Below are 20995 nucleotides of genomic sequence, written 5' to 3'. Positions count from 1 at the left end.
TCAGTGTTGTTTTGTCTCTTCAAGAAATGTTATATAAATGGAATCATACTGTATTCAGTGGTCGCTAACCTTTTTGGCACCAGTGACCAGTTTCATGGAAGACAATTTTTCCACAGAAGTCGGTGGGATGGTTTCAGGATGAAACTGTTCCATCCCAAATCACTGGGCATTAGAGTCTCATAAGGAGCACATAAACCTAGATAGTTTGCATGCACAGTTCACAATAGGGTTTCCTCTCCTATGAGAATCTAATTCTCTGGCTGCTCTGACAGGAGGCGGAGCTCAGGTGGTGATGCTCACCTGCCTTGGGGTTGAGGACCCGTGCAGTATGTAACCCTTTGACACTGGCTTCTTTCACTCAGGATAATGCTTTTGATTGTCATCTAAGTTGTATTTACAATAGTTAGCTCCATTTTATTGCTAAGTATGGATGTTCTGCAGCTTGTTTATCTGCCTCTTTTTGTTATGTATTTGAGAACATACTATGTGTCCTGGTACTATAACAAGTAATTTAAGTGAATTATTTTGTGAAATAAGGATTATAACTGTCCCTTTCACAGATGTGAAAGCAGAGGCTTAGGGAGTTTAAGTAGCTCTAAGTTATACAACTAGTCAATAGTAGAATTAGGACTCAGCCTGGGTCACCCACTCCAAACCCCATGTTCTTAATCATGAGGCTACACGGCTAGTTGCTAATGTTAGTTTCCTCATTTCTCAGTTTTGACCAGAAGTGTAACTAAGAGAAGTTAAAGTTCACATTTCTTTAACGTGTCCTAAAATAACCTTTCTTTTCTCTTTATATTTGTTTTCTCTTTTACCAAAGAGCAAAAATAATAATAGCAGGGGTAATTTTTTTTTTTAAATCATTTTGGGGGCTAAGGGTTCTGTGATTCAGGCCTAAAGCAAAAGGTTAAGCCAAGTCAGTCATCAGTCCGTAGGACATTATGACTTAACATTTAACACTGAGTGCTTCTGTTTATGAGCATTGTAACATTGTAACCATAGTACTAAGTTTTTCTTTTCTTTGTTTTTTTTTTTTTAGAAACAAGGTCTTGCTCTGTCACCCAGGGTGGGTGCAGTGGTACAACTGTAGCTCACTGTGGCCTCAAACTCCTGGGCTCAGGAGAATCTTCTGCCTTGGTCTCCTAAGTAGCTGGGACTACAGGCTTGCACCACCATACCAGGCTAATTGTTTTATTTTTTGTAGAGACAAGGTCTCAGTGTGTTGCCCAGGCTGGTCTTGAACTCCTAGCCTCAAGTGATCCTCTCACCTCAGTGCTGGGATTATAGGCATGAGACACTGTGCCTGGCCCTGTTTTTTCTTAATCTCTTTATAAATAGAATCTTTGTTTTACAGATAATTAATAAATATCGCTGGGTGTGGTGGCTCACGCCTGTGATCCCAGCACTTTGGGAGGCTGAGGCAGGCGGATCACCTGAGCTCAGGAGTTCGAGACCAGCCTGGCCAACATGCTAAAACCCTGTCTCTACTAAAAATACAAAAATTAGGTGGTCCTGGTGGTGCATGCCTGTAATCCCAGCTACTCGGGAGGCTGAGGCAGGAGAATCACTTGAACCCGGGAGGCAGAGGTTGCAGTGAGCCGAGATCGCGCCATTGCCCTCCAGCCTGGGCAACGAGAGCAAAACTCTGTCTCAAAAAAAAAAAAAAAAGTAAATAAATAAATATTAAATAAAAATAGAGAGACACTCTAAATCAGCCTAGTTTAAAATAAGAGGGTTGCCTTCTATGATATTGCTTTGAATTTTACTAATGGCACAGGTAGTTGTCTTTTTTTTTTTTAAGAACTGAAATTTTGGTGTATTTAAGATGACCCTTTTTGAACTTGCGTGCTAACAGCCCATTTGCTGAAATATTCTATTGCTGTAAGATAAAAAGAATGTTTCTAGAATGTTAGTGTAGTATATCTACATTTTATTAGTGAAGTAATATGTATAATTATATTTTCGTGGATTTTATAAAACTTCTATGTTATTGTGGGTATCTGGTAACTTTATGTGTTTCCTTAGCAAATTATATAACAATTCGATGAGGAGACTTTTTTTCTTTTTTTTTTTGAGACGGAGCCTTGCTCTGTTGCCCAGACTGGAGTGCAGTGGCATGATCTCGGCTCACTGCAACCTCTGCCTCCTGGGTTCAAGCAATTCTCTGCCTCAGCCTCCCTAGTAGCTGAGATTACAGGCGCCCACCACCACCCCTGGCTAATTTTTTTGTATTTTTAGTAGAGACAGGTTTCACGATCTTGGCCGGGCTGGTTTTGAGTTCCCGACCTTGTGATCCACCCACCTCAGCCTCCCAAAGTGCTGGGATTACAGGCGTGAGCCACTGCGCCTGGCCGAGGAGACTTGTTTTAAGTGTAACCTCAGTTTGATTTTTTGTTCTCAGTTCTGTAGATACTATTCTGAGAACTTGGAGAGGCTATAAAATCAAATGTCAGAACTGGAATGGATCTTCAAAATTATCAACTCTCTAGATTGTCCCAGTATTTTACAAAAAAGGAAACTGAAATCCCATAGTAGTGTGAACTAACTTGTCCACACTTACAGTTAGTTGTAGAAGCTGCATGATACAGTTCCTGCTCTCAGGTACATTACTGGTTTATCAGTGTGGAAACAGACTTGTACAAAATTGACAGTAATACAAAATGGAATGTTCTAGATAGTAAAGGTACTGCTTTTCTTCTTCTTCTTTTTTTTTAATTTAAATAGGGTCTCACTCTTTCACCCAGGCTGTAGAGCAGTGATGCCATTATAGCTTACTGCAGCCTTAACGTCTTGGCTTCAAGTGATCCTCCCACCTTAGCCACTTCAGTAGCTGGGACCCCAGGCACGCACCATGCCTAGCTCATTTCTTTTATTTATTTATTTTTTTTGTAGAATGGGGTTTCATCATGTTGCCGAGGCTACTGTTGAACTCCTAGGCTCAAGTGATTGACCTGCCTCAGCTCCCCGAAGTGCTAGGATGGCCAGATACTTTTCTTAAACAGTCGTCACCTCCCCACCGCCTCCCCCCCAAAATAAAAAACAACCCAAATCAAAAAAGCTTTCTCTTGACCCTTTCACAACAAAATTACTTTCTTTTTATGTGTGTCAGACAGAGTCTCACTCCTACCCAGGCTGGAGTAAAGTGGCATGATCACGGTTCACTGCAGCCTCAATCTCCTGGGCTCAAGCAATCTTCCCACCTCAGCCTCCCCAGTAGCTGGGACCACAGGCACACACCACCAAGTCTGGCTAATTTTTATTTATTCTTATTTTTTGTAGAGACAGGTTCTCACTGTGTTGCCCAGGTTGGTCTTAAACTTCTGGGCTCAAGTGATCCTCTTACCTTAGTCTCCCAAAATGTTGGGTTTACAGATGTGAGCCACCACACCTGACTTTCTATTTTCAGTTTTTCATCTCTTATTCTCTCTTAAACTTTACCTAATCAGGTTTTTTTTGTTTGTTTTTACCTTTGCTGTACCATGAAAACTTTCCTTTCAAAACCAACAGTGACCTCCATGTTGCCAAATTCAACCATCATTTTTTTCTCAGACCTTATCTAACTTGATCTGCCATCAGCATTTGGCACAGTTGCTCATTCCTTATTCTTGGAAACACACATGCGTTGTTTTCTTCCTACATTTCTGAGTACTCCTTTTAGCCTTCTTTGTTGTTATGCCTCATCTTTTCTACTTCTAAATGATGGAGTGTCCCAAGAGCCTGTCATTGTTACTTTTCTAACCTATAGCTTTAATATTATATACATGTTAATGTAATATAAATATATATATGGTGATTATTCCCAAGTTTATGATCTCTAGCCCATACCTCTAACCTGGGCTTTAGGACTGTATATTCAACTCCAGGACTGCATATCTAATTTGTTGTCTCTAGTCTGATAACTAATGAGCATCTGAAGCTTAATGTGTTGAGAACTGAACTCTGATATTCCTCTACCTCAAACCGTTGCCATTTGTCCTCTTTCCTGTCTCAGTTTTGGTAATTGCAGTCTTTCCAGTTGCTGGAGAAGGAGGGTGCCCCAGCTCCAAGAAAGAGAGAATTCGCCTTTCTATCCAGGTCCTTAGCCAATTGATGGTGCCCACCCACATTGGATGAGGGCAGATCTTCCTTATGGAGTCCACTTGATTGAAATGCTAATCTCCCTGGGCACTTTGGCTCACGCCTGTAATCCTTGCACTTTGGGAGGCTGAGATGGGTGGATCACTTGAGCCCAGGAGTTCAAGACCAGCCTGGGCAACATGGTAAAACCTCGTCTCTCCAGAAAATATAAAAACTAGCCAGGCATGGTGGCACGTGCCTGTAGTCCCAGCTACTCGGGAGGCTGAGGTGAGAGGATCACCTGAACCTGGGAGGTTGAGGCTGTGATCAGGCCACTGCAGTCAGGCCTGGGCAACAGAACAGGACTGTTTCAAAAAAATAAAAAAGAAATGCCAATCTCTCTGGAAACACCCTCATCCTCACAGATATACCCAAAAATAATACTATACCAGTTGTCTGGGTATCTCTTAATTCAGTTAAGTTGACACCTGAAATTAACCATCACAGTTCCACCCCTTGTCAATTTGGCACCCATATGGCACCCGTGTGCACCTACTTAAACCATATGTAATCTCCAAATAGAGACAATTGCGAAATCGTAGTTCTGCCTAAAATGATACAACTACCCTGCATACAACTGAAAATGCACTGATTTCTCCTCAGAAGAGGAGGTAAAGCTCTTGAATGTTGTTCTCTTATATCCCACAATTTAATTATATGATGTAAAATTAACAATACTTGGCGGGGCATGGTGGCTCACACCTGTAATCCCAGCACTTTGGGAGGCCGAGGCAGGCAGATCACGAGGTCAGGAATTTGAGACCAGCCCAGCCAATATGGTGAAACCCCGTCTCTAAAAATACAATAATAAAAATAGAAAAATAAGCTGGGCGTGGTGGTGCGCACTTGTAGTCCCAGCTACTTGGGAGGCTGAGGCATAAGAATCACTTGAACCTGGGAGCCAGAGGTTGCAGTGAACCAAGATCACGCCACTTCACTCCAGCCTGGCAACAGACTGAGACTCCGTCTCAAAAAGATAAAAAATAAATTAACAATACTTAAATACTGATGTAAATACATCTTATGTTACATAGTAAAGGAATAAGAGGAAAGAACACAAAGATACTTGCTTTGTTATATCTATGTATATATACACACAAATGTATTCTGAACAAAATAGGGAGAACATAGTCATGACAGTTAAAATCCTCATTTCCCTAACTGGTCAGGTGGTTATAGCTGGCATTGATAACTACCTTCTTGTACTACACATTCTGTATTGTTTGCCTTCAGCAAACGCCTTAGCTGGTCATGGTTCTTTATTTGGTGGGGTGACCCAAAGCTTCATTCTTAAAGGGTCTGGGCTATTAGTAGACCTTCCTGGATTGGGTTGTTGTAGTTTCCCGTTGAGTTATTTAAAGGGCATGATGATACTAAGAGGTGCCCCAAGGGATCTCCTGTATTCCAGACATACTCTTCTTTACCTGCACTGTGAGTTAGTAGTCCAGCTTCCCATTCCTAGTTTAGATTAATCACCCCCAGCTATGTTGACTCAGAGGCATGAGGAGCCCAAAGTGGCTGGATGGTAGTTTTGACTCCAGTTCCATGGAATCATTGTTGTGTTTCCTGGTGGAATTATTCCTCTCTCTCTGGAACTAAGACTTCTAGGCCAAAAGAGCATAAAGTTACGGGAACAGGAAGCAAAAATTTTGCTAGTGGGTAATGGTGAGTAGTGTCATTCCTATTTGTATTCCTTGGTTCAGGAAACAAGGAATATTGAATCCTGGCTGTAGGAAAAACAGTACCATGTAGTGGATGCTAACTCAGAATGTATACAGCCTTCTGGAGAACCTAGTGCTAGACCCGCAAGGTATTATCACCTAGCTGGCACTGTAACAATCTTCTAAGGGCCATTTCACCATCCTGTCAAGCTAGCTGCTTCAGGATGGCAGGGAACATGGTAAAACCAATGAATTCCATGAGCTTGAGCCCATTACCCCACTTTTGTGACTGAGATAAGTTCCATGGTCAGAAGCAATGCTGTGTAGAATGCCATGATAGTAGATAAGGCGTTCTGTGAGTCCATGGATGGTAGTTTTGGGAGAAGCATTGCATGCAGGAAAGGCAAATTTGTATCTAGAGTGTCTATTGCATTAAAAACAAACTGCTGCCCCTTCTGTGATGGAAGCAGCCACCAGGTAGCTGACGGATCACCCCAGGGAATGGTGCCATACTGGGGGCTCATTGCTGGTCTCTGCTGCTAGCAGATTGGGTACTCAGCAGTGGCCATACCCAGGTGAGCTGTAGTGAGTGGAAATCCATGTTGCTGAGCCCGTGAATAACCTCCATCCCTGCCACCACGTCCAGGATGAGCCCCCCTGGGCAATGACAGGTGGCTGGGGAAAATGGCTGACTGGTATCCATAAAACAGGTCATGCTATCCACTTGATTATTAAAGCCCTCCTCTGCTGAGGTCACCCTTTTGTGAGCATTCACATGAGACAAATATCTTCACATCCTTTGCCCAGTTAGGAGAGATCTGTCCTGCCCCAAATTTCTCTGTCACCAATTTTCTAGTTATGTTCCTTCGAAGTCCCTGAGCATCCTGCAAAACCATTGTCTATTGCCCATGCATTGATGTATAATCAACATCTGGCCATTTCTCCTTCACAGCAAAGTGCGTAACTGGGTGTGCTGCCCTAAGTTCTGTCTACTGGGAAGATTTCATGACTGGATGTTCCAGAAAAAGGGCTGTAGCACTGCAGCTGTCTGCTTTTGGGTGGTGCTCTCATGTCGTGCAGAACCATCTGTAAACAAGGCTCTGTCAGCTGATTGTAGAATATTCCTCAAGAGGCCAGAGGTACAATCTGGGTGAGAAAAGACAGTGTAGCACCAGGAATCATGGGCATTTGGGCCATTTCATGTAACTTGTGCCTTTAGGACCTACGCAGGCCCAATCACATGTATGTTACCTCCATTTGATGATTTTAATGGTGCTGTGCACGCCCAGCTTTGTGGCTTGGAGTGGGTCAGGTAACACCCACTTCATGATAGGCAAGTAGATTGCATGATAACTTGGTGGCCCATGGTGAATGTTCAGTTTCTAGTAAGGTCCAGTAGCAGGTCAAGAGCTGTCTCTCAAAAGGGAAGTATTATCTGCAGTTGATGGCAATGTCTTGCTCCAAAATCCTACAGGCCTGTGCTGTGATTCACCTATAGAGAGAAGCCTGCCAACTGCTGATACCTCAAGTACCATTGGATCTGCTGGGTCATATGGCCTAAGTGGCAGAGCAGCTTGCAGAGCAGATATGTTACAGATTTGTTACAGAGCCTTCTATTCTGGGCCCCCCTCAAAACTAGCAGCTTTTCTGGTCACTTGGTAATTGGGCCGGAGTAACACTCAAATGAGGAATGTGTTGCCTCCAAAATCTACATAAAGGAGTTAAGTGTTGTGCCTTTTTTTGGTAGTAGGAGGGGCCAGATGCAACAATTTATCCTTTACCCTAGAAGAGATATCATGACATGCCTCACACCAATAGATCCCTAGACATTACACTGAAGTAGAAGGCCCTTGAATTTTAGTCGGATTTATTTCCCAACCTCTGACATGCTATGTGTTATCATTAAGCCTAGAATAGTTGCTACTCGTTGCTCATTAGGTCCAACGAACATAATGTCATTGATATAATAGACTAATATGTTACCTCGAGGGGAAAGGTGATCAAGATCCCTGTGAACATAGGTCTAGGGGATTGATATATCCCTGAGTTAGGACAGTGAAGGTATTTTTGGCCTTGCCATTTGGAAGGAAACTGCTTCTGGTAGGCCTCATGGACAGGTATGGGGGAAAAAGGCATTTGCCAGATTGATAGCTGTATATAACAGATACCAGGAGATCTGTTGAGGCTAAAGAATGAGTTCACATCTGGTACAGCAGCTGCAATCTGAGTTACCACTTGGTTAAGCTTATGATAATCCACTGTGATTCTCCTAGATTATCTGTCTTCTGCACAGGCCGAATAGTGTTTATTTATCAGCAGTATGTCTCTTTTGTTTGCTGTATAGCAAGGGGCTAGAACAGTACCTGGCACATAGTAAGTGCTGAGTAAATATTTGTTAAATGAATGACAAAGAGTCCCTCGAATCAGTCACTAACTTGACATTGGGAAGTCACTTTGTACAGACCTCTTATCTCTATTTTTAAAATGAGATTGGATTGGATTCGTGTTTTAAGCTGTCCTACAGTGAAGACTTAAATGTGTAGAGGGTCAAGGTTCCTTGAAGCCTTTATAAGAATCCAGCTGCTTAAGTAAAAAGTTTAGAAACTGCTGGACTGGATAAAGTATCTCTAAGGTCTCTTTCAATTCTGCGATAATCAGTTCTCACAGTAATTGTAAGTGGGGCTGTTGAGGAAATCCTTCTGCAGAGGAGGCATTGAAATTGAGACTTGACGGATGGATGTTCATTAGGCAGAGGTCGGGCATAGGATGGGAAATAAGGTAAGTGCTTTTCAGGCCGCCCAGGGAACAGTGATAAGGAAGTGAGACAAATAGGAATGGAGCAATTCAGGAAATTTCCGTACAGCTGTCAGGGGCTGGGGAGTGAGGGGGAGTCAGGAAGATAGGGCTGGAAAAGTTAGGGAAATTAAAGTCAGATTGTGAAAGCCTTGAACGCCATAATAGTCTGGCTTTTAATTTTGCCTCTAAGAAATCAGTTATTTTATTTCTTTTTGTTTTTCGGGCCATAAGTGATAATCATTTCACTCTCAGAGTTGTTCTTTAGGAAGACTTCTCTAATAGCAGAGTGATAGGTGAATTTAAAGTAGGCAGTTGGTGGTAGAGAAAGATTCTGTCAGTTAGGAGGAGACTGATATTACTTTTCCTGTGATATGATGAGTACTCTTTTACCTGAAGTGTAGCAAAGGAGGAGCTTAAGTTTCACTCTAAACTCAATATAAAAATTAGATTCCCTCTCTGCAACATTTAGAGATTATTGAATAGTAGGTTAACAAATATCTTTGAGTGGCTGCTGTGTGAAGAGCAGTTAACGACAGTAGATGCTAGGGCTACATAGAAACAGAGCAGTGGTGGCTGTGTGTGGTTGTTCACACCTGTAATCCCAGCACATTGGGAGGCCGAGGCGGGCGGATCGCTTGAGCTCAGGAGTTTGAGACCAGCCTTGGCAACATGGCAAAACCCTGCCTCTACAAAAAAATACAAAAATTAGCCAGACATTGTGGTGCATGCCTGTAGTCCCAGCTACTCAGGAGGCTGAGGTGGGAGGATCGCCTGGGAGGCAGAAATTGCTGTAAGCTGAGGTGCCAAGGTCCTGCCACTGCACTCCAGCCTGGGTGACACAGCAAAACTCTGTCTCAAAAAACAAAAACAGCTGCCCCCCCAAAAAAAACAAACAAACAAAAAAACCCAGCAGTGGTTCTCATAAGCCTGACCTCCACCTGCACTACTGAATCCATTTCCAAGAGTTGGCATGTGTCTTCATAAAGCTCCTTCAGGGGTGCATTCCTGGTTATAGGCTACTGAAGTAAAAGATAGATTATTTTTAATAATGAATTTAAAATTTAATTATGGGAGATAAAATATGTCTATACAAACAACGTGAGATTGCAGTCAGCATATTACTTGGGAGCTTTATAAAGAATATAATCATACCATCAATTCTCGGTTATTTTTAATATCAGAGGAAACAGTAACACCCAAAATAATACCTGCAATAGAACCTTGAATTTATCTATATCAAGTCACAGGGGCCAAGTCATGTCTTTAAAGATATTTCAATGTTTACTAAAATCCTGATAATGCTACATTTTTCCCCTCAGTGAGCAGTTTTAGGAAAGTCACTCATTCATGTCTCTGAGTTTCTGCTGAGTTTTGGGCCCTGTCCTAGGTGATGAGAATATAGTGCAGACAAAAGCCATGGTCCCTTTTGCCTTTGATAAGCCCCTGAAAATACATAGACTGTTGCCTAAGAGGCCTGCTTTTTGTGGGTGGTAAAAAGTACCACCTAGTTACCTGTCTGTGCAGAAGTGGGAAAGAGGATTTGGTTTAACAAAGCTCTAGTGATAGAGCATATACAATTAACTATGTTTTACGTTTAAGCTCACATGTAGAAATTCTACACAATTCTTGGAACCTGGGATTATATTTTTGAGAGGCATTAACATCAACAAAATAAATTCTGCATGATTCATAACACTCAATCTCAGTCTTTTGAATTTTATTTTTCTATTTAATTAGTGGGGAACATTGATTTTGGTCATTTGCCATTTTAATGGTGTGATCTTTTCTTTTTCCATCTCTGATAGTCATAGCATGTTAGCTCCCGACCTATAGGGTGGATTCAAACAAAGTTTTTTTTAGCCCAAGTTTCCTAGATATGGAAATTAGAGTATTCTGTATTTTTGTACTAGAAGTTTTCAGATTTGAGTTCAAAGAGAAGAGGTAACAATAAAAAGGAAAAATGAGCCCTAGCACAATAAATTCTTTTTATAAATTCTGTTTTGGTGGAGGAAATAAGTAGTATCTGAAATTTAGTTGGCATTTAAATTCATTCAGTTGACTCAATCTCTCTCAGCTAATAGTTCAAATATACATGTTGACAATTCCATGAGCAGCCATGAAAGCTTTATATAAGGTATATACTGACTTGATACATACCTAATTTTATAAATAAACATACCCACAGTATGTACATTTCATATACCTAAACTAGATTTATTTCTTCCTTCCTCCCTTCCTCCCTTTCTTTCTTTCTTTCTGTTCTGGGGTACATGTGCAGAACTTGATATTTGTTACAAAATATGGAGGTCTGACACAGAGTCTTGCTTGGTCACCCAGGCTGGAGTGCAGTGGTGCAATCTTGGCTCACTGCAACCTCCGCCTCCCAGGTTCAAGCGATTCTCCTGCCTCAGCCTCCCGAGTAGCTGAGATTACAGGTGTCTGCCACCACACCTGGCTAATATCCGTATTTTTGGTAGAGACAGTTTCACCATGTTGGCCAGCCTGGTCTCGAACTCCTGAACTTCAGTAATCCGCCTGCCTTGGCCTCGCAAAGTGCTGGGCTCACGCCAACGTGCCTGGCCTAGATTTCTTTTTTTAAAGTCAGTTTTATTGAGGTATGGTTTATATGCAGTACAATTTGCCCTGTTTAGTTTTATAGCTCTATGAATTTTGACAATGTACATAAGTCATATACCGGTACCACAATCAAGATACAGAATATTTCCGTCACCCTAAACAGTTCCTTGTCTTCCTTTGTAGTCAACCCCCTCCCCTTATTTCCAGCCCCTAGCACTGATAGGATTTCTGTGCCTTCTGTTTTGCTTTTTCCATTATGTCACATATAAATGGAATCATATAGAGTCATAGAGTCAGTCTTATTTTGTTTAGCCTAATGCTTTTAGGTTCATCCATGTTGTCACATATATCAGAAATTCAGATCTTTTTTGTTGCCGAGTAGCATTACATTATATGAATATACTATACCATTCCATTACATGGATTTATCCATTCATCTATTGATGGACATTATTTGGGTTTTCAATATTTGGTGAACGATAAAACTGCTATATATATTTGCATAGAAGTTTTAAAATAGACATGGATCTTCATTTCTCTTGGGTAAATGCCTAGGAATGGGACTACTGGATCATGTGATAAGTGTATGTTTATAGAAACTGCTAAACTATCTTCCAAAGTGGCTAAACTTTTGCATTCCCACCAGCAATATATGAGAGTTGTAGTTGCTCCATGTTCTCATCAACACTTGGTATTATCGGTGGTTTTTGTTTTGTTTTGTTGTGGTATTGTCACATTAATTTGCATTTCCCTATTGAGTATTGATGTTGAGATATTTTCATGTACTTTTTTGCCATCTGTATCACTGCTTTGGTGAAGTGTCTATTCAGATTTGACCATTTAAAAAACTGGATTGTTTTCCTATTTTTGAGTTGCAAAAGCGCTTTATATAGTCTGGATAGCAGTATGTGGACTTATTTTAATCCTCATAATCTGTGTGGTAGATACCATAGGCTAAATGATAGATAAATAAGTTATGATGCAGGATTGTTAAGTAATTGCCCAAGATTACATAGCTAATAGGTAGCAGAGCTGGGATTCAAACCCAAGTAGATTGACTAGAACCTGTGTCAAACTGTTTGCCTTTTTTTTTCTTTGATCCTCTCATATGCAGAGATTGACTTATTGGGGCTGTAAATAGAACAAGGATCCAGTTCCTGTAGGTGATAGAATAATGCTAATGGGGACACCGCTGGGCAGAGGGATAATATATTGTAATGGCAGCTCTGGAGTCATCTCCTTAGGAACAGCTAAGATAATTGTTTCTGTTGAAGAGGTGTAATTATTTTCCGTTTAATTCTCTTCACATTACTGGTGGCCAGAGTAATTCCTTTAAATTATGTTTGGAATATTTGCCATTATTAAGTAATGAGGTGCTTTATATAAATGGATTTTCTCAATAGCAGAAGCTTATCCTTTTAGATATCTGTTATTCATAAAACATCTCACACACTTGATGTTACACACTTTGGCTTTCGAAGGCCTGTCTTAAACTAATGCTGACTTGGAGACACTTAGTGTATGGTAATTAGGGACCTTATATAATGGCTTCATATCTGAATACTTTTAAAGTTATATTTATTTTTAGTTTTATAAGGTGGGGTTTTTTTTATGTCATTATCAGCTCTTTCACTTTTTCTGACATCCTTTTATAATACTGTTGCCCTCTTTTACCTGTTACATTTTTTATTTCTAATTAGCCAAAAGAAGCTAATCAGATTGTTAGGTTTACATTCATATTATCTAAAATAAATTTCAGATATGGAAAATTACTTGGGGGGAACTTTCCAGGGAACAAGTGAATCTCCCGTGACTGCTCAGTGGACCTTGTTTCTTGGTGCATGGGCTCTGAATAGTCATCGAGAATTTTGTGTAAGTGAACTAAAGTAAGCTAAATATGACATTTGACAGGAGAAAACATGGTCTATATTTTTTTAACAAATTTTTAATTAACAGTTTGTAAAACCATGGAGATTATTTTTCAGTAAAAGGATAAACCAAGCAATCTTCAGTGTAAGGAATAAATAGACAATAGGCAGAAAGTTGGTTCACAATCATTGCTGTTTTGCAGCATTTTGTAAAGTTCCTAAGTCAGTGACAGCTTGTGCTCTCATCTATGCCTCTGGTAAGCCAGAATAAACTCCCAACTAATTAACTGAAGGGAGAAAACCTTGCTAAATCCTATTTACTTTTTGTAAGATACCAGGACGAAGGCTATCTATTGAGTTGCATTTATCATGTCAAGTGCTTTGGAAGTACTTAGTGCTTTCAAGCCATTTTGATTAATTTAAACTCTTAGAATAAATTAATAAGTATTCACCCAGAGGCCAGGATAAGTAGGTGTAGTAATATTTCAGTGGCTTGGGTACTTTGTCAGATGTATTCTGACTTGGAAGGCAGAGCTTCACTGGCCACAGTTTGTGCCCTTAGGCTGGCCTTGCCACAATTGCAGTGGAGCTGTAGCAGGGTGCCTGGCACAAGAGGCTTGAAATACATGTAGAAAATTTTGCTTGAAAGGTAAATCAAACTGTGGCTATCATTTGGAAGTAGTAGAGTTATGAACTATGATCGTACCAATACTTTTTTAAAAGAGTTTTATCAAGCTTGCAGTTTATTTAAAATCATTTTGCTTTGTTGGACTTTAAATTCCTAACATTGGGGTGTGGGTTTTTTAAAATTCTGTAAACCAGTTTAATTCACACTTATTTTTCCACTGAACTTTGAATTTTCTAGTGGATTTTATTTGTTTAGTGAACTTACAGATCTGCATCTGGCTTTGTAGTTTGCTAGCCTTTCCAGACTACATAGCAATATATCTCTTTCACATGAGGGTTAATGAGTAGCCAGATTACACTCACCAGTCCATTGTTACATTAAGAGCCACAGAGTTTGCTATCTCCCTTCCATCCCCTTTCATACTTTTTTCCTTTCACAGTTTTATTTGATATAGTAAACTAACTTTTAAAAATTGAGATTTTTATATTTTAAAACAATATATAGTTTTTAATTTTGCTCCCTTGTAGATTCTTACTTTATTGTTAATTTTAAATTATGGCAATTAATATGAGCTTAGTAATGGTCTAATCAAGGTGGATCTTGCTCCTTGCCTCTTCTTCCCCACTTTCCTATACCATTTTTACCTGTAGATTTGCATGTTTGACCTAGCAGAATAACTGGGTCCACAGCAACATGGGCGTGCCTCCCTTAGAAACACTTGGTTTCATGTATGACTCATAAGCTGAAGCACAGACACCACTTCCCCAATCTACAGGAGCCATTTTAACAGCTAAAACTTGTCGGATTGCTTTTTATTTTCAAGCTCAAAAGACGATAGAGAAAGAATACTTGAAGGTAACTTGTTACGATTTTGTATGTTTGCTTCTGGCTTTTTCTTGAGCTGATAAACAGAGGGTGGTTCTTACCTGTCGAAGAACATGGCTGAATGTGTTCTTTAACCCTCTGATAAAATGTGTGTGGTCAGTCACATGCCTGATTGAACTTAATTGCTAGGGGGAAACAAAGCACTGAAATTCTGGAAAGTTTTAGATGTTCTTGTTAAAGCATTTTGTATGTCTTTGTGATTTTTTTTCTATGTAATTTAAGAATAAAATAGGTTTTTTGTTTGTTTATTTGTTTTTAAGTACCACAAAGCAAACTAAGGTCAAATTTTAATTTAAAAAATCTAATTGTATTTTTTGGGGTAGTTGAAGTTACAGTTAAGTAAACCGTATTATTCCTGTGTGATATGGATGTTAAAAATCCAGGGGCAGTGGCTTTGTTTTGGCATTTTAGCTAAGGGTGAAGTTTTGGGGTAACTCAGTCATAGGTGTTGCTCATTGACTGTTATTTATATATTTTTTCTCCCTCTCTGTTTTTTAAAGTTAATGAAATTATATTAAATGTTTCATTTTGGAAACCCAATAGAAATTTAAGTGAATTGTTATTAAGATAATAAGTAAAAATGAATATTCGATTATTTAGATAACAAGTAAAAGTGAATATTAAATAAAGAGGAAGAAAGACTAGAATGATTCATTTACTATTAGAAAAAAATGAAGTTTTATAATTCACACTGAAAACTTGTTCTGAGTAACAACCTTAGAAGTAAAGCTGTCTTCTAAGGAAATGTAGTTATTTCAATTTTATGTAAAAAGAAAAAGTGATGAGTATTGGCCTTCCTTTTGTATTACTGTTCTTAAAATTTGCCTGCCTTGAATTAAAAACCTTCTATAAATGAAAAGATAGCTCAGTCTTTTCCTGAAGTACTTGTCATTGTAGTTATAAGATTTTGGCTGGCGAGTATACATCCTGCTGTGCCTTAAAGTTCTAGGTGCTCTGTAAAGATGAGTGCAATAGTATTTTATTTCTGAAACATATTTATGAAAATAAAATTGGAATATGCAGTGATTCCAAAAAATAAAGTTTTTGGATATAAAACTTGCCAAATCATTTCTTATTGACCAAAATGATATTTAGCTAGTTCTTTGAGAATTTGCTACGCACTTTCTAAGTGCTTAAAGGCCTGTCAGATTAAAGGGAAGAAAGAAAGGCAATCAGTTATTATTTCTAACTCTTTTGTAAGGATTGTTGATATTAACAGATCTCAATTTTGCGGTCTTACAAGAAAGACACAGCGGACATTTTACCAATTCAGCTGAGCCATTTGCTATCATCTTTGCATATTGCTGGTTTAGTCGGCCTTTGAGTAAGCAAAAGCTGTATTTACTTCTAGTCTGGTCTGTGTGAAAAATCTAATGAAGACTTTTCTATTTTTTTTTTTAACTTTTTTAAGATGGTGATCCATAAGAGAAAAATCAAGAGGCACACAAATAAGCGGCATAATTAAGATCTTATTTATTAAAGAGAAGTAGAGGAATTTGGTTTCTTAAATTTAAGAAGCTGGTACAGTTTAAGTAAAATAGATATTGTTTATATATTTTCTTATGTGATAAAGACTGAAGTGGAGCTTCAAGGAGAAGGGAGAAGGGAGGGAAAAAGAAGAGAACAAAGAAAAGACCAGAACAATTTATCAAGTAGTTCCCTCTCCACGTTTTTCCTTCCATAAGACTGAATGTAAGTTTGAACTGACCCATCAGAATTAAATTTAGAATTACTGATGTATCGAACTTTAGTGCTGAAAGTGACTGAAGATTGTCCAACTGCCTCACTTTTATAGATGAAGAAACAGTGGCCCACAGAGGTCCCATGATTTGCTTGAGGTCATGCAGTACCTAATGGCAGGGCTTCACAGTCTGGAACTGCTCGTGCCAGTCACTACAAGTGATGCTTTGAAATGCTCTATATTTCCTTAAGATTAAATAAAACCTTAATTAAGCTGTTTGGTGATAATCTTGGTGGTAAGTTGCAACCAAATGGATCAACCAATGATTTTGAAAATGTAGTTTTCTTTTTCATCAGAAAGATGATGCATTCATTTTATTTCTACAACTTTTTATTTTTCACTGTTAGAATTTTTTTGTTCATGACATTGCTTCTTTCAAGATGGCTTTAGATGGAAATATAAAGAGGTGGGAATTTAATTTGAGCTTCTAGATACAAAGACAGTTTTATTTCTGCTTTAGTTTTACCTCATATTCTTTTTTTTTTTTTTTTTTTTTTGAGACGGAGTTTCACTCTTGTTGCCCAGGCTGGAGTGCAATGGCGCAATCTTAGCTCACCGCAACTTCCGCCTCCCAGGTTCGAGCGATTCTCCTGCCTCAGCCTCCTAAGTAGCTGGGATTACGGGCATGCACCACCACGCCCAGCTAACTGTATTTTTAGTAGAGACAGGGTTTCTCCATGTTGGTTTGGCTGGTCCTGAACTCCCGACCTTGGGTGATCCACTCGCCTCAGCCTCCCAAAGTCCTGCAGACACAAGCCACTGTGCCCGTCCTTACCTCATATTCTTTTAGGAGGGCAAATATTGTTTAATGTGATACCTTGTTGTACTAAAGTATGTGTACGTGTAAAACTTTGCATGTGAATTTACAAAATCCAGAGGTGTCTAAGCTTTAACATTACACTTATCTTAAATTTGACCTTATTATAAGATAGTAATCTCATTTTATTTATCTTTGTCACATCTTCTCCTCCTTCTTTGAAATAAGAGAATTGTTTGGTATATATAAAATCTTTCGTCTCTTAATTTTTTGGTGTGTTTTATTGGGGTGGTTGGAAATTCTCTAGGTCTGAAATTTAGATTTTTAATAGTTTATGCATAACTGCTGAATCTCCTAAATTTCTGAGTGCCCTAACTCAATTCAGTGTGAAATCATCCACAGTGTGGCCATCATTGTCCTAAACCCCAAAAAGCACAAAAGGCTAGGAACATGGGCTTTATCTTCATAAACTTAAATTCTTGTTGGGAAAACAGGGCTTGTTAACAAGTGAAGTAAAGAATAGAACCAACCACTGACTACATAAATTCAGGTTCAGATTGCCTAGAGATAAAAGATGACTGAAAGAATGCTCAGGAGAGTTTATCTTGAAGGAATGATGAATGTTGAAGGTTGAATAGCATTTACCTATGTTAAGAAGAGTGTCTTCGTCAATAATAAGAATAAGAATATATGCTGTTTGAGAGGAAAAAGGTTTTCTGTTTTTCTGTCTTTTTCAACCTTTGACAAAGTACCAAGCACATATGAGTAGACAGGTATTATTTGTTGTGTTAAACCTTTGGCTACTCTTTTTTGCCATCTTATGTGACAAATTCAGTTGGCCATCTTGCTGAAGTTAAAGATGGCACATCTTTAAAAAGCATGTGGCCCTCAGCTTAATCTCTGACTAGTGTCTGCATGTTGTAGGTAATACTGTCTGATAGTATTACCTTTAAAGCTGTAATTATCAACCTTTGGTTTAACAAAGAATCACCCAGTTTTAACTCAGAAATTCTGATTCATTAGGCCTAGGATTTGCTTAAACAATCAGCGTTTTTTACTGTGTACCCTAAATGATTATGATGTAGGTGCTTATATGCCACATTTTCAGAAAGAGAGTTTACAGGTTTAAGGCTATGAAGAGGAATTAGCTGTTTTGCATTTAAATATTTGAAGTTTTAGGCAGCAATGCTATTTTGAAGCCCATAGCCCTTAGTAAGGAAGGAAAGCAACTAGGGTACTTTATTATCAGTATTAGAACCCATTTAGGCTCCATTCCCATCCCAGTTATCCCTTTCTCTAGTCCATTTTTTTTGCTGTGCTATATGTTGTTCAACTATGTGGCTATCCCTCTTTCCTTTTCTTTGATCCACCCCTGAAACCTACTGCCATATTGGCCATAATAAATAATCTTTGTTTTTTAATGTAATTAACCTATTTTTTATTTCTCAGTGAACTCTTCCAGTGTTAGTTGTTTTGGTTCCAGTTGTTGCTTCTTGGTTTCCCTCTCCATACTCTTACTCCTGGGGCTTTAGGAAAAACACGCCCTTACTGATTTAGGGTGGCATTTACAGCCTTTTGAAAGCTCTTCTCTCTTGAGAAATACACTATTATTATTTGTAATATTTTTGTTTTCTTTCTTTTTTTGTGGAGGGGGCAGGGGCGACTTAAAGACTAGTGCAATAGTATGTACTTGTTTGAGTCTGGGAAGAAGTAACTTTTTTTTAACCCTGTAATGCTTGGATATGATTTTTGAAGCTTCTTCAGATATTTAACTGCATATTTGATTGCATATTTGTAGATTTTGCCTAATATTACATCTCATCTAATGGGACATTGGTAGGTATTCACTGACTTGGATAAATGAGAAGAAAATTCCCCTCATTTGAATTGTTTGAAGATAATCATTGCTTCCATAAATTAGCCAGAATATTTTGCTCCTTTGCTTAGGAGCTGCTTCATATAAATGGTTGAAATTAAGTTAATAACGTTATTGAGTCAACTCCAATGATTAGGGCAGTTTCCAACTATCTGAACAATCTTTCTTCCATTAGTATGGAGAACCTACAAGAGTTTTTTGTGTCTTGTCAAATGAGCTGTATACTATAATAAAAGTGGCTGTTGAGCAGTACTACAAATGTCTTTTCTGGTCATGGTTCTAAGCACCTTAAGTCATTATATGAGAAAAATAACTCATTGTGTGCTCTTTGCTTTGTTGACAGAGAGGGAGAAATTATGCAGCTGAGCTTTGGATATACAAATTTCTATGTAGAAACATTTTGATTCCTTCCAGGTATTAGCATCATCCTCATCGTCAGAGCCCTCTTGCCTTCTATAGTTTGTATGAAGATTGGTTTAACAATTTTTATATTAAAAGCTATCAAAGTGATATATATGCACACCATTCAAAATTTAATTCATAGATCTATAATGAAAAGGAGCCTCCCTCCTCTGCCCCTTCTCACTCTCAGTCCTGCTGTCCAAAGGTAACCACTTAGAGAAGTTGTTTTATTTTTTAAGTTTGTATTTTCATGTGATTTGTCCTCGTCCTGTGTTCTAGTCTATATATTAGAAGCTCTTCAAAGTAGCAGGCATCAGTATGACTTTACATGCTGCAGTATCTACATGATAGATGCCCAGTCATATAGTGATCATTATGTCTGTGCTGTTACATGGTACAATTTTAAAAATCTAAATACAATTAAAGAAAATTAGTTTCTGGATTTAGAAAACAATCCTATAAATAGTAAAACTATAAAATATTATAATAAAACTATTAAAATGAAGTGTAACAATTTATATATATGTTATTTTTTATATCAAAATACTAAATGGAAGTTTAGTATTGTAATGGGGCAATTCATTATTTTTTCTTCTTTAAAAATGAAATGTGCATGTAGGAGAATATATATAAAACATAGAGTTTAAATAAAATTATAAAGTGTTACAACATGGGTAAACATTTTGTAATTTTATTTAAGCAGTTTTGCCCCATATTTATAAGCATCTTGAGAAGCAACCCATGTTAAGAAATATAGAGTATGTCTATTACCCTAGAAGGCCCCCACTCCTATTCATGTTTGTTTCCTTTAAAAAATAACTACTATGCTGACTTTTGCGATAATCTTTTCTTTATAGTTTTACCTCTTTGAACTTTATACACATGAATCACACCATATATTCTGTAGTGACTTTGCTTCTTTCATTCAGCTTTGTGACTTAAGTTACTTTTCATTGCAGTATAGTATTCCATTGTTTGTCTGTACCACAGTGTATTTATTCTCTCTTGTTGATGGCCTTAGATTATTTGCAGCTTGGGAACACTTGTACATGGTTCCCTGGAACATAAATGTAGAAGTTCTCTAGAGCAGTATCTTCACATTGAGGGATGTGAAGGCTTTGCAGAGTATAGATAGTTTAATGTAATTTATAGTTCTTCAATATCTTTCCTAGGATCAGATACCTGCCAATGATGACTTCTAACCCATTCAGAATCTTTCCATGGTGTATTGCCCTGGGGTGTAAAATCCTCCAGGACCCTAAACAGTTGGGCAGTTGATGCATTTCAGAAGAAGCTGTAGACAACAATATATTTGACCCCTAAAACAATTCAATATGCTTGTCATTTGTTAACTAGTTATTTCAAAAATAATTTTGAATAAAAAATAAATTTTAATAAATACATGTTCCCAATTATGCATATAAAAGCAATCCTACTATACTGATATATATGTAGTAAAGTTATAAAAATATATAACAGGGAAGATATCAATTTTAGTATAGTTGACGAGTGGGCACTGTAGCTTATGCCTATAATTTGAGCACTTTGGAAAGCCTAAGTGGGAGGATCACTTGAGGCCAGGAATTCGAGACCAGCCTGGGCAACATAGCAAGACCCTGTCTCTACAAGTGAAAAAAAAATTTTGTTTTTTTAATTAGCCAGGCGTGGTGTCACACTCCTGTAGC

General features: G+C 38.4%; 1 protein-coding gene across 11 annotated transcripts in view; it reads left to right on the top strand.

The window, feature by feature from the left end:
* ELF1 (E74 like ETS transcription factor 1) overlaps nt 1–20995 on the top strand; it is a 125718-nt gene that overhangs the window by 27747 nt on the left and 76976 nt on the right. For 2 of the 11 annotated variants that reach the window (XM_063619053.1, XM_063619048.1), the window contains exon 1: nt 14356–14504. The exons of 2 other annotated variants lie outside the window; for them this stretch is intronic. The gene's annotated coding sequence lies outside the window, so the exon portion shown is untranslated. Of the gene's footprint in view, nt 1–14310; nt 14505–15945; nt 16227–19347; nt 19516–20995 lie in introns of those variants that run through there. 7 more of the 11 variants (XM_055245369.2, XM_055245367.2, XM_063619055.1 and 4 more) reach the window with 7 other exon arrangements.

Source organism: Symphalangus syndactylus, chromosome 15, assembly GCF_028878055.3.
Source record: "Symphalangus syndactylus isolate Jambi chromosome 15, NHGRI_mSymSyn1-v2.1_pri, whole genome shotgun sequence".
Taxonomy (NCBI): Eukaryota; Metazoa; Chordata; class Mammalia; order Primates; family Hylobatidae; genus Symphalangus; species Symphalangus syndactylus.
Note: the sequence above shows the minus strand (reverse complement) of the source record. Positions and strands in the feature narration are given on the sequence as shown.